The sequence below is a fragment of the Heptranchias perlo genome, unplaced genomic scaffold (genome assembly GCF_035084215.1).
Source record: "Heptranchias perlo isolate sHepPer1 unplaced genomic scaffold, sHepPer1.hap1 HAP1_SCAFFOLD_62, whole genome shotgun sequence".
NCBI lineage: Eukaryota > Metazoa > Chordata > Chondrichthyes > Hexanchiformes > Hexanchidae > Heptranchias > Heptranchias perlo.
The window spans coordinates 2439844-2451846 of record NW_027139644.1 but is presented as its reverse complement, the minus strand read 5'-3'; the positions used below and the strand labels follow the sequence as shown (position 1 = coordinate 2451846).

The 12003-nt window shown below is 44.2% G+C and overlaps 4 non-coding genes across 4 annotated transcripts; 3 read left to right on the top strand and 1 right to left on the bottom strand.

Annotated features, from left to right (window-relative positions):
• trnan-guu (transfer RNA asparagine (anticodon GUU)) lies at positions 1–74 on the top strand. The gene has a single exon. It is a non-coding gene; the product is annotated as a tRNA-Asn (tRNA).
• A 441-nt stretch (positions 75–515) lies between these two features.
• On the top strand, positions 516–588 carry trnav-uac (transfer RNA valine (anticodon UAC)). Its single transcript has one exon. It is a non-coding gene; the product is annotated as a tRNA-Val (tRNA).
• Positions 589–3016: 2428 nt separating this feature from the next.
• trnal-cag (transfer RNA leucine (anticodon CAG)) lies at positions 3017–3099 on the bottom strand. The gene has a single exon. It is a non-coding gene; the product is annotated as a tRNA-Leu (tRNA).
• Positions 3100–11406: 8307 nt separating this feature from the next.
• On the top strand, positions 11407–11478 carry trnag-ucc (transfer RNA glycine (anticodon UCC)). Its single transcript has one exon. It is a non-coding gene; the product is annotated as a tRNA-Gly (tRNA).
• The last annotated feature ends 525 nt before the right edge of the window (positions 11479–12003 follow it).

Genomic DNA, 12003 nt, shown 5'->3' with positions numbered 1-12003 from the left:
GTTTCTGTGGCGCAATCGGTTAGCGCGTTCGGCTGTTAACCGAAAGGTTGGTGGTTCGAGCCCACCCAGGGACGAAAATTGCGCTTTTTTTCTTCCCACTTTCGGATTCATTGCCTCATTCTGATCGACCTGAAGCCGGTGCCAGGTTTTCATTCCTGATCTGCAGTAACTGGGAGCACTTTAAATGGCTCCGATCTCTTCATCTCATTTCACGTTTTCTAATGTGTGATTTGGCTGCAAGAAAGCATTCTGTGAACAATGTCATCTGAGCATGCCTGATTCGCCATAATTTACACTGCGGTCGGATATCAGGCACATGAAAAAACAACAGTGAAATGTTTGTGTGGGCGCGATGCTCTGGGATTCCCTGCCTGACCATCTCCACCGATCCTTCTCTGCAGCCTTCCGAAATACAGCGCAGTGAATGTATCTCTGTGAAATGAGCTCCTGGACAGTAATAAGGAAATTAGTTTGGCTGAGGGGTTATATCCCTAACACGGAGTTTGCAGTATCAGGTTTCCGTAGTGTAGTGGTTATCACGTTCGCCTTACACGCGAAAAGTCCCCGGTTCGAAACCAGGCGGAAACATTTTAAAACCTTGTTCCCATTAAAAATTAGTAAATATTTAACGATTCACATTGCTGAATAATATGAACAAAGTTCATATCTCCCAGCCCTGTTAATGCAGTCCGCTGAGAGCAGGCGATGAAAGCCAACGTGATCGTGGGGGTGAAGGCTGCTTCCAATACTGTCGCATTCCCGGTGGGATCTGGCGGAGATTTGATAAGCCCCATCGATTCAACCAAGGTGGGAGAAATGAAACGGTGTTTGAGAAACATTCATATAAATGATAACATCCAGGATCCTGTCTTCAGAGCGCGTGGTGCAAAGGTCTGACTCCAGATCAAAAGGCTGCGTGTTCACATCACATCGGGGTCAGTGTTTCTTTCACCGCTCACATGAGACTGGATCATTCCCGAATGATGGTTTTAATTGCTTTTTCACAAAAAAACCCAGAAGTTTGGTCTGAACCCTGACTCAGTACCGACCCAATGGCAGGGAGGGGAGCGCCTGATACTCTCATTTATTTCATGCAACAAACTGACACGAACACTGGTATTGATTCAAAATTGACCTGCAGATGGACACACATATAAAAAAGACAGCCACAGAAACAGACAGCAATGACTTGCATATATTACATATATATACATATTTATATATATGTATATAGCGCCTTTAACGTGGCCAGACGATTTAAGCTCGGTGAACTTGCTTCAGCTTTCTGAAATGTACTTGTACATCCTTCAGAGGTCACGGGAAATATATTTTTTTCCCTTTCGAAAAAAGACGCGAAAAGCAGAGACATGTTTTGTTTTCAAAACGGCTGGAGAAATGGCGGACGATCATAAATTAGGAGTCGCCTGTGAAACATTTAAAGGCGACTACCTAAAAATCACTTAGTGCAAATTTAAAATCACGGTTCCTATTTATTTAGGTCTGAAAGAAATAACAATAAACATGTCAGTCAGCGCCCGCGGTGAGACGGTGATGAACTTGTTTGTTGTGAAGTTCACCGCTGGGCTAAAGTTGACGCCGTTCAAAAGACGTGAACCCACTCAATGCAAAGGATGAGCTCATAACCAACAGGTCCCGTCATCGTCAAACACCTCCTTTCTTGTTCAATAGAGGGAGCAGAGGCGTGTACATCATCAGACGCCAGCAACTTTAAGAAATGGAACAGATAAAGGCACAGATGCAAGTTCCAAATCTTTTCAATGCAAAGTTATTTCACTTTACTTAAAGTGCCGTGAGGCTGAAAACGGCTCCCAGATGATTTGCGTTCACTCGTGACTTGTTTTCCAGTGTTGGTCCGTCAGGTTTGCAATTCAATTTGTGTTGGATATTGAAGATATTTCAGGATGATTGCACAACATACCATGTGTAAAGAAACATCTTGATAACTTCAATCATCACACACTCTACATCGACGCTGCAGAGGCCCCAGCACCCCTTTCAATATTGTTTTTTTAACTCACAGTTTTCAAAAGGGAATTGGATAAACGCTTGGATGGAAACATTTTCAGGGCTATGGGGAAACAGCAGGCGAGTGGGACTAACTGGACAGCTCTTTCAGAGAGCTGGCACAGGCACGATGGGACGAATGCCATTCGAATGGCGCTGTCCTATTCCATGATTCTATTAATAGGTCAATTTCCGCCTTTCACTGAGCCTCTCTAAATGGTGCACAGTAATCGTGTCCCTGTGAAATGAATCTGAACAGTAATACGGAAATTAGCGTGGGTGAGCGGTTTAAAACTCTGGTTAGGCACCTAACAGGAAATTTCCCCTCTCAGTTTGATGAGATTATCAATTATCTCCCCCCCTTTCGATCTTAAATGTCTTTATATTTTTTTGATCTCTTCTTCCACTGTCATGCACTCAATGCTGGTCTCCCTGGTAAATACTGAAGAAAAGTGATTATTTAATATTTCTGCCATTTCGCTGTCATTGCCTGTGAGTTTGTCGTGTGTATCCCTTAGTGACCCTATTCCTATCCTAAACTTTCTTTGGCTGTTGATGTGTCCAGAATACTTTGCTTTTTTTGATATTCCTTTTTGCCTTTCTAATAGTTCTTTAGACTTCTTTCCCAGTCTTTTCACATTCCCCCTCTCCTTTATTGTCCAGTGTGGGCCTTTTTCTTCAGTTTCAATTTTGACCTTATTTCTTTATTCATCCCTGGTGTGTCATTTCTGGCTAGTTTGTTCTTACTTTTTAGTGGGATATATTTCTCCTGGACTCTATTGATCACCGTTTTAAATGTTTCCCACTGCTGTTCTATTTCTTTGTCCAGGTCATTAATATGTCAACCATTTCACCGTTCGAAACTTCTCAAGTCACATTTCCATCACAAAGCCAGTTGCTTTTGTGGGAGGAGCAAATCGACTTGGCAGGAAAATCAGCTGCAGCCCAATCCACAAATAAAATATTTCCACGTAACAGTAAAGATAACAAATGTCAGAAGTGGGATTCGAACCCACGCCTCCAGAAGAGACTGCGACCTGAACGCAGCGCCTTAGACCGCTCGGCCATCCTGACGACCGATTTCATGTTTCATTCTGCATCATTTCTGCACTGTTGGCCAGTGAAAGCATCATAAAAGTTTAAAATGTTACTCACCCAACGTGGAGCTCGAACCCACGATTAAAAACTTCGTGCTCTGTCCGACTGAGCTGGCCGGGCCTGAGTATTGTTCACCGCCTGATCTGTCATGACAGCAAGCAGGAGAAAGACTCAATTTCGAATTATTGCAATCAATTCTGAGGGATCGGATGAACTGTCACTTCGAAAGTCACGGATGAATCAAGGGCAGTCAACATGGATTTGTCAAGGGGAGGTCGTGTCTGACTAACCTGATTGAATTTTTCGAGGAGATGACAAGGAGGATCGATGAGGTTGGCGCAATTGATGTAGTCTACGTGGATTTTAGCAAGCCTTTTGAAAAGTTCCCACATGGCAGATTGGTCAAAAAAGTAAAGGCCCATGGGATACAAGGGAATGCGGCTTGTTGGATCCAAAATTGGCTCAGTGGCAGGAAGTTAATGGCCGATGGGTGTTTTTGCGGATGGAAGGCTGTTTCCAGTGGGGTGCCGCAGGGCTCGGTACTTGGTCGTTTGATTTTTGTGGTATCCATGAACGATTTGGACTTAAACGTCGGAGGCATGATAAAGACATTTGCGGGTGACACAAAAATAGGCCGTGTGGTTGATAGCGAGGAGGAAAGCTGTAGACTGTGGGGGTTCAGGCAATTTTCTGATAACAAGGCACTCAATCTATTCCTGAACGAATCTTGAACGAATACGTGTGTTTGACCCGGCACAGGCACGATGGGCCGAATGATCTCCTCTTGTGGACTAACATAATACGATGATACCAAGTGTTATCAGATGGAAAAGCAACACATTCCAAATAAGAGCAGAGAGAGGAAACTAGTCTAACAGCATAACAGCACGGTGAGATATTGTATTTGAGAAGGATGAGGAGGGATAGTTTATCATGGTGGTAGTCACATAGGGTATCAATTGTGACTTTGATAAGGACCATTTCATGTTGCGACAGTCTCGGGTACTGTGTGTGAGTGTGGGATTCAATCTGTATCTGTCTGTCTCTGGTACTGTGTGTGAGTGTGGGATTCATTCTGTATCTGTCTGTCTCTGGTACTGTGTGTGAGTGTGGGATTCATTCTGTATCTGTCTGTCTCTGGTACTGTGTGTGAGTGTGGGATTCATTCTGTATCTGTCAGTCTCTGGTACTGTGTGTGAGTGTGGGATTCATTCTGTATCTGTCAGTCTCTGGTACTGTGTGTGAGTGTGGGAGTCATTCTGTATCTGTCAGTCTCTGGTACTGTGTGTGAGTGTGGGATTCATTCTGTTTCTGTCAGTCTCTGGTACTGTGTGTGAGTGTGGGATTCATTCTGTATCTGTCAGTCTCTGGTACTGTGTGTGAGTGTGGGATTCATTCTGTATCTGTCTGTCTCTGGTACTGTGTGTGAGTGTGGGATTCATTCTGCATCTGTCAGTCTCTGGTACTGTGTGTGAGTGTGGGATTCATTCTGTATCTGTCAGTCTCTGGTACTGTGTGTGAGTGTGGGATTCATTCTGTATCTGTCAGTCTCTGGTACTGTGTGTGAGTGTGGGATTCATTCTGTATCTGTCAGTCTCTGGTACTGTGTGTGAGTGTGGGATTCATTCTGTATCTGTCAGTCTCTGGTACTGTGTGTGAGTGTGGGATTCATTCTGTATCTGTCAGTCTCTGGTACTGTGTGTGAGTGTGGGATTCATCTGTATCTGTCACTCTCTGATACTGTGTGTGAGTTTGGAATTGATTCTGTATCTTGTCAGCAGTGTGTGTGAGAGTTTGTGATTAATTCTTTATATAAAACTGTGTGTTAGTGTGGGAATCTTTCGGTATCTGTCAGTCTCTGGTACTCCATGTGAGTGTGGGATTCATTCTGTATATACAGTCTCCAGTACTGTATGTGGGAGTTGAATTCATCCAAGATATGCAGTTACTCATACTGCATGTGATTGTGGGATTCATTCTGTATATACAGTCTCCAGTACTGTATGTGGGAGTTGAATTCATCCTAAATATGCAGTTACTCATAATGCATGTTAGTGTGGGATTCATACTGTACCTGTCAGTCTCTGGCACTGTGTGTGAGTGTGGGATTAACTGTGTGTCTGTCAGTCTCTTGTACTGTATGTGAGTTTGGGATTCCTTCTGCATCTGTGAGAGTTGGAGTCATTCTGTGTCTCTGTGTCTCTGGTACTGTCTCTGAATGTGAGATTCATTCTGTATCTGTACGTAATTATTCTCTCAGATTACATTATGGCGTTCAATATTGTAGCTTTAATATCTCGATGTTTAAATAGTTTTACTCATTGTTTAATTGGTAAATATGGACATACTTTAGGATTTGATGCTGGAGGTTTTAATCCGATAATTTGTGTGCTTTTTGGAGTACTATTAAATCTGTATCTCTGTGAGTACTGTTGTGGATGATAATATATCTTTCAAACTGATAAGGTGACATTTTAGAATTGGTATGTTATGTGTCGATCAGTCTGGAGAAATGGAATTGATACCGTATCTTTCAGTCTAATATTGTATGAGATTTTTGGACTGGTATGTAATGTGTATCTCAGTCTGCACTAATAGATTTGACACTCTATCTTTAAATCTCATTCTACGAGTACATTCTGAACAGGTATCTAATTTGTTTCTCAGGTTTACTATCTTTCAATATTTCTCAATCTGATACTCGACCTGAGTTTTGGACTTGTGTGCAATTTGTATCATATGATACACTTTTCGAATGGATATTGCATGTATTAAAGTCATGTGTGAGAGTTCTGGGCCGGTATTCAATTTGAATCTCGGGGTACATTATTGGGATTCATTCTGTACCTTTGAATCGGGTACCATGTGTGATTTCTATCTGGTATTTAATTCGTAGCTAATGTTGCTCCATTGTGAGATTGACACAGTGCCTTTCACTCTGAGTGTGTGATTTTGGACTGGGATTTTTGTATCTACCTGTCAGCGGGACTGAGTTCGGGGGGAATGGAACAGTGTCAGCCTCACCTACTCTGCTTGACTGTTGGGTTGAAAATGTGTCTCTGGAAATTGTGATCAGTGTGGGACTGACTACTTCTGCTGTCTGAGACTGTGGAACTGATGAGCTGTCTCTGTCTCTGTGCTCTGTGAGTGATAATATACTTACTGTGTGTGAGAAGGAGCTGGCTGTACTGTTCCTTCTGCCTCGGGTGGAGGAAGCATCACATTTATTCTGGATCGTTCAAGGGTTTGCCTGGAGAAAGAAAATGATCTCTTGTTACTCAGGAACAGGTGAGGTAGAAAAGACAGAAGTGATCAGTTTAATATCTCTGTTAATGATCATTTTGAATATCCACAAATGAAATCCAGTGATACAAACAGTGTCAGTGTCTGACTCCACTGCAGTACTGCAGAACTCAGCTTCTGCACACCAGGTGTGTTGGGCTGTTTTACAACAATTTAATAACATCCAGACACGGCCCAACCCCTGCACCGATCCATGAATGGGACTACCCGATGGGGCAGGGACCTTTGTACAGGTCAGGTTTCTAATCCCCTCTCCCATGGGACTAACCGTTCAACCGAAACCAAACAGCCGCTGTTTAAAATGTGTCCTTGACACTTCTCACCTGATGCCTGCAATAGATGCTCTTTGTATAACTCCCCACATCCTTACTGTCCGGCTCTGTTTCCACTCTTCACTGTCCAATCACAATAAATAGGGTGAGACTGGAACTAAACCAGGACCATTCACTACTGGTTTGGGGAGAGAAAGCAGCAATGATTTTAATAGCAGGTTCTTCCCATTCTCTCTCCCTTCCCCTGGACACACCCTGTACACACACAGTCCGAGAATGACCTCTCCCTTCCCCCCTCTCACTCCATGTTCCGGGACCAGTTCCTGATCCACTCCGCCTCTTACAAACAGCCCCCGGACTCCCCCTGACCTTCCCCCGGACTCAATGCCGATGTCTGAGCCCATCTGCGGACACGGTCCCGAAGCGATGATCTGCTGTAACGAGGCTGCTCTTTGCTCCCTTCCCCCGGGGGCCGTGATCTCTCCATTCCCGGCTGTTTTAAACCATCTTCTTCCGCTCACTGAGGGAATGGCGCCCACAATTCCCAATCCAAAAATCGATGGAAACTTTCCCCAATTGGAATTTTTCCGAGTCTGAGCAAAGGAAGTGGGTCTGGGGGAGAGGTCATAGGAATGGGGTCCACAGGCAGTGCAGGAACAGGAACCCGAATGGGAAACAGATGGGATTCCACCAGTGCCTAACGCTGGAATCCAGACCGACTTTACAATCTCCAACTATTAAACTAGATGTTTCCATCTCTGCTGTTTCTCTCGGGGTCTTTTGATGGTAAAGAGCCTTTCAGAGATAAAGTGAGCGGCTGTGAAATCAGCCAATGGATTCTCTTCATTAATGGCCCCTATAATGTGTGACTGGGAGAGGATTTCCCAAACCAATCCTGGAGAAACATGGGAGGAAAGTGGGAGTCGGTGTATTTGCTGGGACCGTGTAGGGTTAATATCAGGCAGCAACAGTCGCAGATTAATTTAACCGGAGTGAAACTGTAGGTCACTGAGAGTAATATCGAACAGCCCTGAGCTGTAAAACTGCAGATAGTACAACAGGCATTAGAGGGTTAAATGTGACCCATTGTTTCTGTCCCTCTCTGTACTGTCCCCGAGTGTGGGATTAATAGTGTTTCTGACCCTTGTACAATATCAGTGAGAGATGAGATTGCATCTTCTGTCTCTCCAACGCGATCTTTCTGGATAAAACCGCACTTTACCGGTCAGTCTGGAACTAATACTGTTAACGTCTGTCTGTCACTGTGTCTCACCGCTCTCTCTGTCTCTCTCACCGTGTCTGCCTCCCTCTCTCTCTCTGGTGCTGTATATGAAGGTGGATACTGTTATTGAGCGTGATTTGGACACAGATCGGAAGTGTAAGACTGATACTGTCTCTCTCTCTCTCTCTATTGCTGGACATGAAAGTGGGATACCGTCTGATATAAAATAGAGAGAATGAGATGTCCGGGCCGGGCCTAACTGTAACTGGGGATGTGTTCGGCTCCAGTCCCAGTTCATGGTCATAATCCTTTCACAGATTCAGGTCGAGAGTCTCTGTGAGACGGGAACACTGGTGGAGTAACTCCGCGTCATAACTCAAACCCCAACATATGAGATTCTCCAAATAAGCTGGAATAAGGTGTTTGTAAAACGCTGAACCCGTCTGGGAGGGGATGTGTGGGGAGATAGAACAGGGAAACAGACTGAAATGGAGGAGCCGAGTTGACTTGTTATTGAATGGACTGTATTTAGGCAGGAATATTAACGATTTCTCATTGTAACGGGGCTTATTTGAAAGCTTCGGGTTTTGGGAATCCTTGAATATGAAGCCCGGGTCTGTCAGGGTTTGTGCGGAGCGCTGAGGTTCGGTTCTATTATCGATAAACGGTTTGAAACTGTCGGATGGAGAGAACTGGAGGTGGAGCTGGAAGATCAGAGGCCACTCTCCGCTCTGTCACTCTGACTGTCTCCTCCCCTCCCGATTTCTCTGTTTAATCCCCCATATGGAACCAAAGCGGGTCGGTGGACTCCAAACACGGTTTACTCGTTAACAGGACGAAAGGCGAGTCATGTTCCTGATCTCCTGGGCACCAGGCAATTCACTGTTATTTGTTTCTGTACAGAGTTACATTTCAGTGATTCCCCAGTGAGTTTGTAAATAATCCAACAAAATAGAACAGAAACGGAGCGAAGCGCTGAATTTCACAGATGTAGAAAGGTTATTCGAGCAGTTCTGGTGATTCTTTACGAGCCCAGCATGGCAAGTAGTTTAAATAAATACAAGAAATCTGGTGATGTGTGGGCTAGGGTCTTTCAGTCACCGTTTAAAGTACCGGACTGTGGTCACTGCCCCGACTCCAGTCCCATTAATTCCTCATCTCGTCCACAACGAGACAAAAGCAGCTCAAAGCCACACTGGCAGCATGATATCAGCGTCTCCCTTCAGACAGTAACCAGTCCTTTCACAGATACAGAGGGTGGCTCTGAAAAGAGCCTTTACATCGAGTTACATTGAAACTACAGCACAGAAACAGGCCATTCTACCCAACTAGTCTATGCCGGCGTTTATGCTGCTCATGAGCCTCCTCCTTCCTTACTTCATCTAACCCTATCGGCAAATCCTTCTATTCCTTTCTCCCTCATGTGCTGATCTATCTTCCCCTTTAATGCCCCTATGTTATTTGCCTCAGCTGCTCCTCGTAGTTACAAGTTCCACATTCTGACCACTCTCTGGGTGAAGCAATTTCTCCTGAATTCCCTATTTGATTTATTAGCGACTATGTTATATTTATTAACTGAAGTTTTGGACTCCCAACAAGTGTAAACATTTTCTCTACATCAATCCTAACAAACCCTATCATTATCTTAAAAACCTCGATCAGATCAACCCTCAGCCTTCTCTTTTCTAGTGAAACGAGACCCAGTCTGTTCAGTCTTTCCTGATAAGAATATCCTCTCATTTCTGGAATCATTCTTGTGAATCTTGTTTGCACCTTCTCCAATGCCCCTATGTCTATAATATGGAGACGAGACCTGTTCGCAGTATTCCAAGTCTGGTCTAAACAAGGTTCTATACAAGTTTAACATAACTTATTTGCTTTTCAACTCTATCCCTCTAGAAATGAATCCTAGTGTTTGATTTGTCTTTTTATGATCTGATTAACCTGGGTCGCTACTTTTAGTAATGTGTGTATCTGTACCACGAGATCCCTTTGCTCCTCTATCCCGTTTAGACTCTTATTATCCAAGCAGTGTGTGACCTCCTGATTCTTCATTCTGCAAGTTTATTAATGGCCTCTTGCATTGTGATGCTTTCTTCCTTTGTATTAACTAAATCCCCCAATTTGGTGTCGTCCACAAATTTTGGAATTGTACTTCCGATTCCCGAATCCAAATCGTTAATGTAAATTGTTAAGAACAGTGGTCCCAGCAACTGGAACTCCACTTCCCACCTTTTGCCAGTCTGAGTAGCGACCCTTAACCTCTATTCTCGGCTTTCAGTTTTGTAGCCAACTTACTATCCATTCTGGCACCTGACCCTGACTCCACGGGCTCTGAACTTAGCCATGAGTCTACAATGTGGTACATTATAGAAGGCCTTCGGAAAATCCAAATATATCACATCTACTGTATTAAACTTGTCTACACTTTCTGTTCCTTCTTCAAAGATTTCAATAAGGTTGGTCCTGTCCTTTGGGTTATCAGATTAAGCCTTGGCCGGTTTATTTGCTCTTGGAGCTCACAATGCTGGTTTTCTTCGGCAGCAGCACGGCCTGGATATCAGACAACACCCTGAGCGATGGTCACCCGTCCCAGCAGCTTGTTGAGCTCCTCGTCGTTGCGGATGGCCAGCTGCAGGTGTCTGGGGATGATGCGGGTCTTCTTGTTTGTCCCGGGCCGCGTTGCCGGTCACCTCGAGCATTTCAGCCGTCAGATACTCGATGCACAGCAGCAAGATAGACGGGGGCTCCGGCACCCACACGTTCAGCATAGTTCCCCTTTCGCAGGAGCCTGTGAACACGGGTAACAGGGAACTGCAGTCCGGCCCGGGATGAGCGAGACTTGGCCTTGGACCGAGCTTTACCGCCGGTTTTTCCTCTTCCAGACATTTCCACAATCTCACAAACACTTTCACAAAGAATGAAGAAATCCTCCCGCACTCGCCCTTCTTCTACCTTCTGGGGGAGTACAGTGGGGGCACTTGTGATGGGTCTCTCTCAGAGTGTTTACACTGCCCGCTCACCCTCACTGATATTCTATCTTTGAACTGCTGTAATATTGACCTTTAGTAATATTGCTGCTCCTCCTCCTTTCCCTATTTCCCTGTCCTTTTTAAAGTTCTTATGGACTTGAATATTAAGCTGCCATTCCTGCCCAGTTGGTAGTCAGGTCTCTGTAATGATTTAATGGAATTATTTAACTTTACTCAATGGCTGATGTGAGCTGTGGTAAAATGTATTTCCAGCTGGTCAAGTATTTCAGGTATCGACTGTCTCTTCAGTCCGATATCAGGTGAAGAATTACTGGCTGGTGTGGAATTTCCATTGATTGGGGGTTGGTGAAATCTACTGGGCGGAAACAGGAACTGCAACAGAGCGAGAAAGGATCCGTCAGAAACCAGTGAAAATGAAGAACAAAATCCAACAGCCTGCAGTGTCTGTTCAGGATCTGATGTTTGGGAACTATTTTAATGTTGATTATTTTCAGCGATGGTGGTATAGTGGTGAGCATAGCTGCCTTCCAAGCAGTTGATCCGGGTTCGATTCCCGGCCATCGCAATTAAGTGTTCTTATTAGTTTATTTCCATCAGAAACTGTTAAGTTTACAATCGAATTTGATGCAGTTCAGTTGGAAATTGTTTTCAAGACAGAATCGAGTGTAATTGCAGTAAAATGTTATCAACCTTCATTTATTTTCCCTATCGAAGGAAAAGAGGAAAAACATGCTGGAAATACTGATTTGCCAAGGGTCGAATGAGAGTGAGGAAGGGAAATGATATGTTAGCCTTTTTTGGAAGGGTGTTGGAATATAAGAGTGAGGAGGTCTTGCTGCAATTGTAGTATGAGGAAATATTGTGCAAAATTGGACAATATTGGTTGGAGTTTAGAAGAATGAGAGTTGATCGCATTGAAATGTATAAAATTCTTAGACGGCTTGGCAGTGTGGATGCTGAGAGTCTGATTCCCCTGGCGGGAGAGTCAAGAACGAGAGCTCATACTCTCAAGATGAGGGGTCGGCCATTTAGGACCAACATGAGGAAACATTTCTTCACTCGAAGGATTGTGAATCTTTGGAATTCTCTA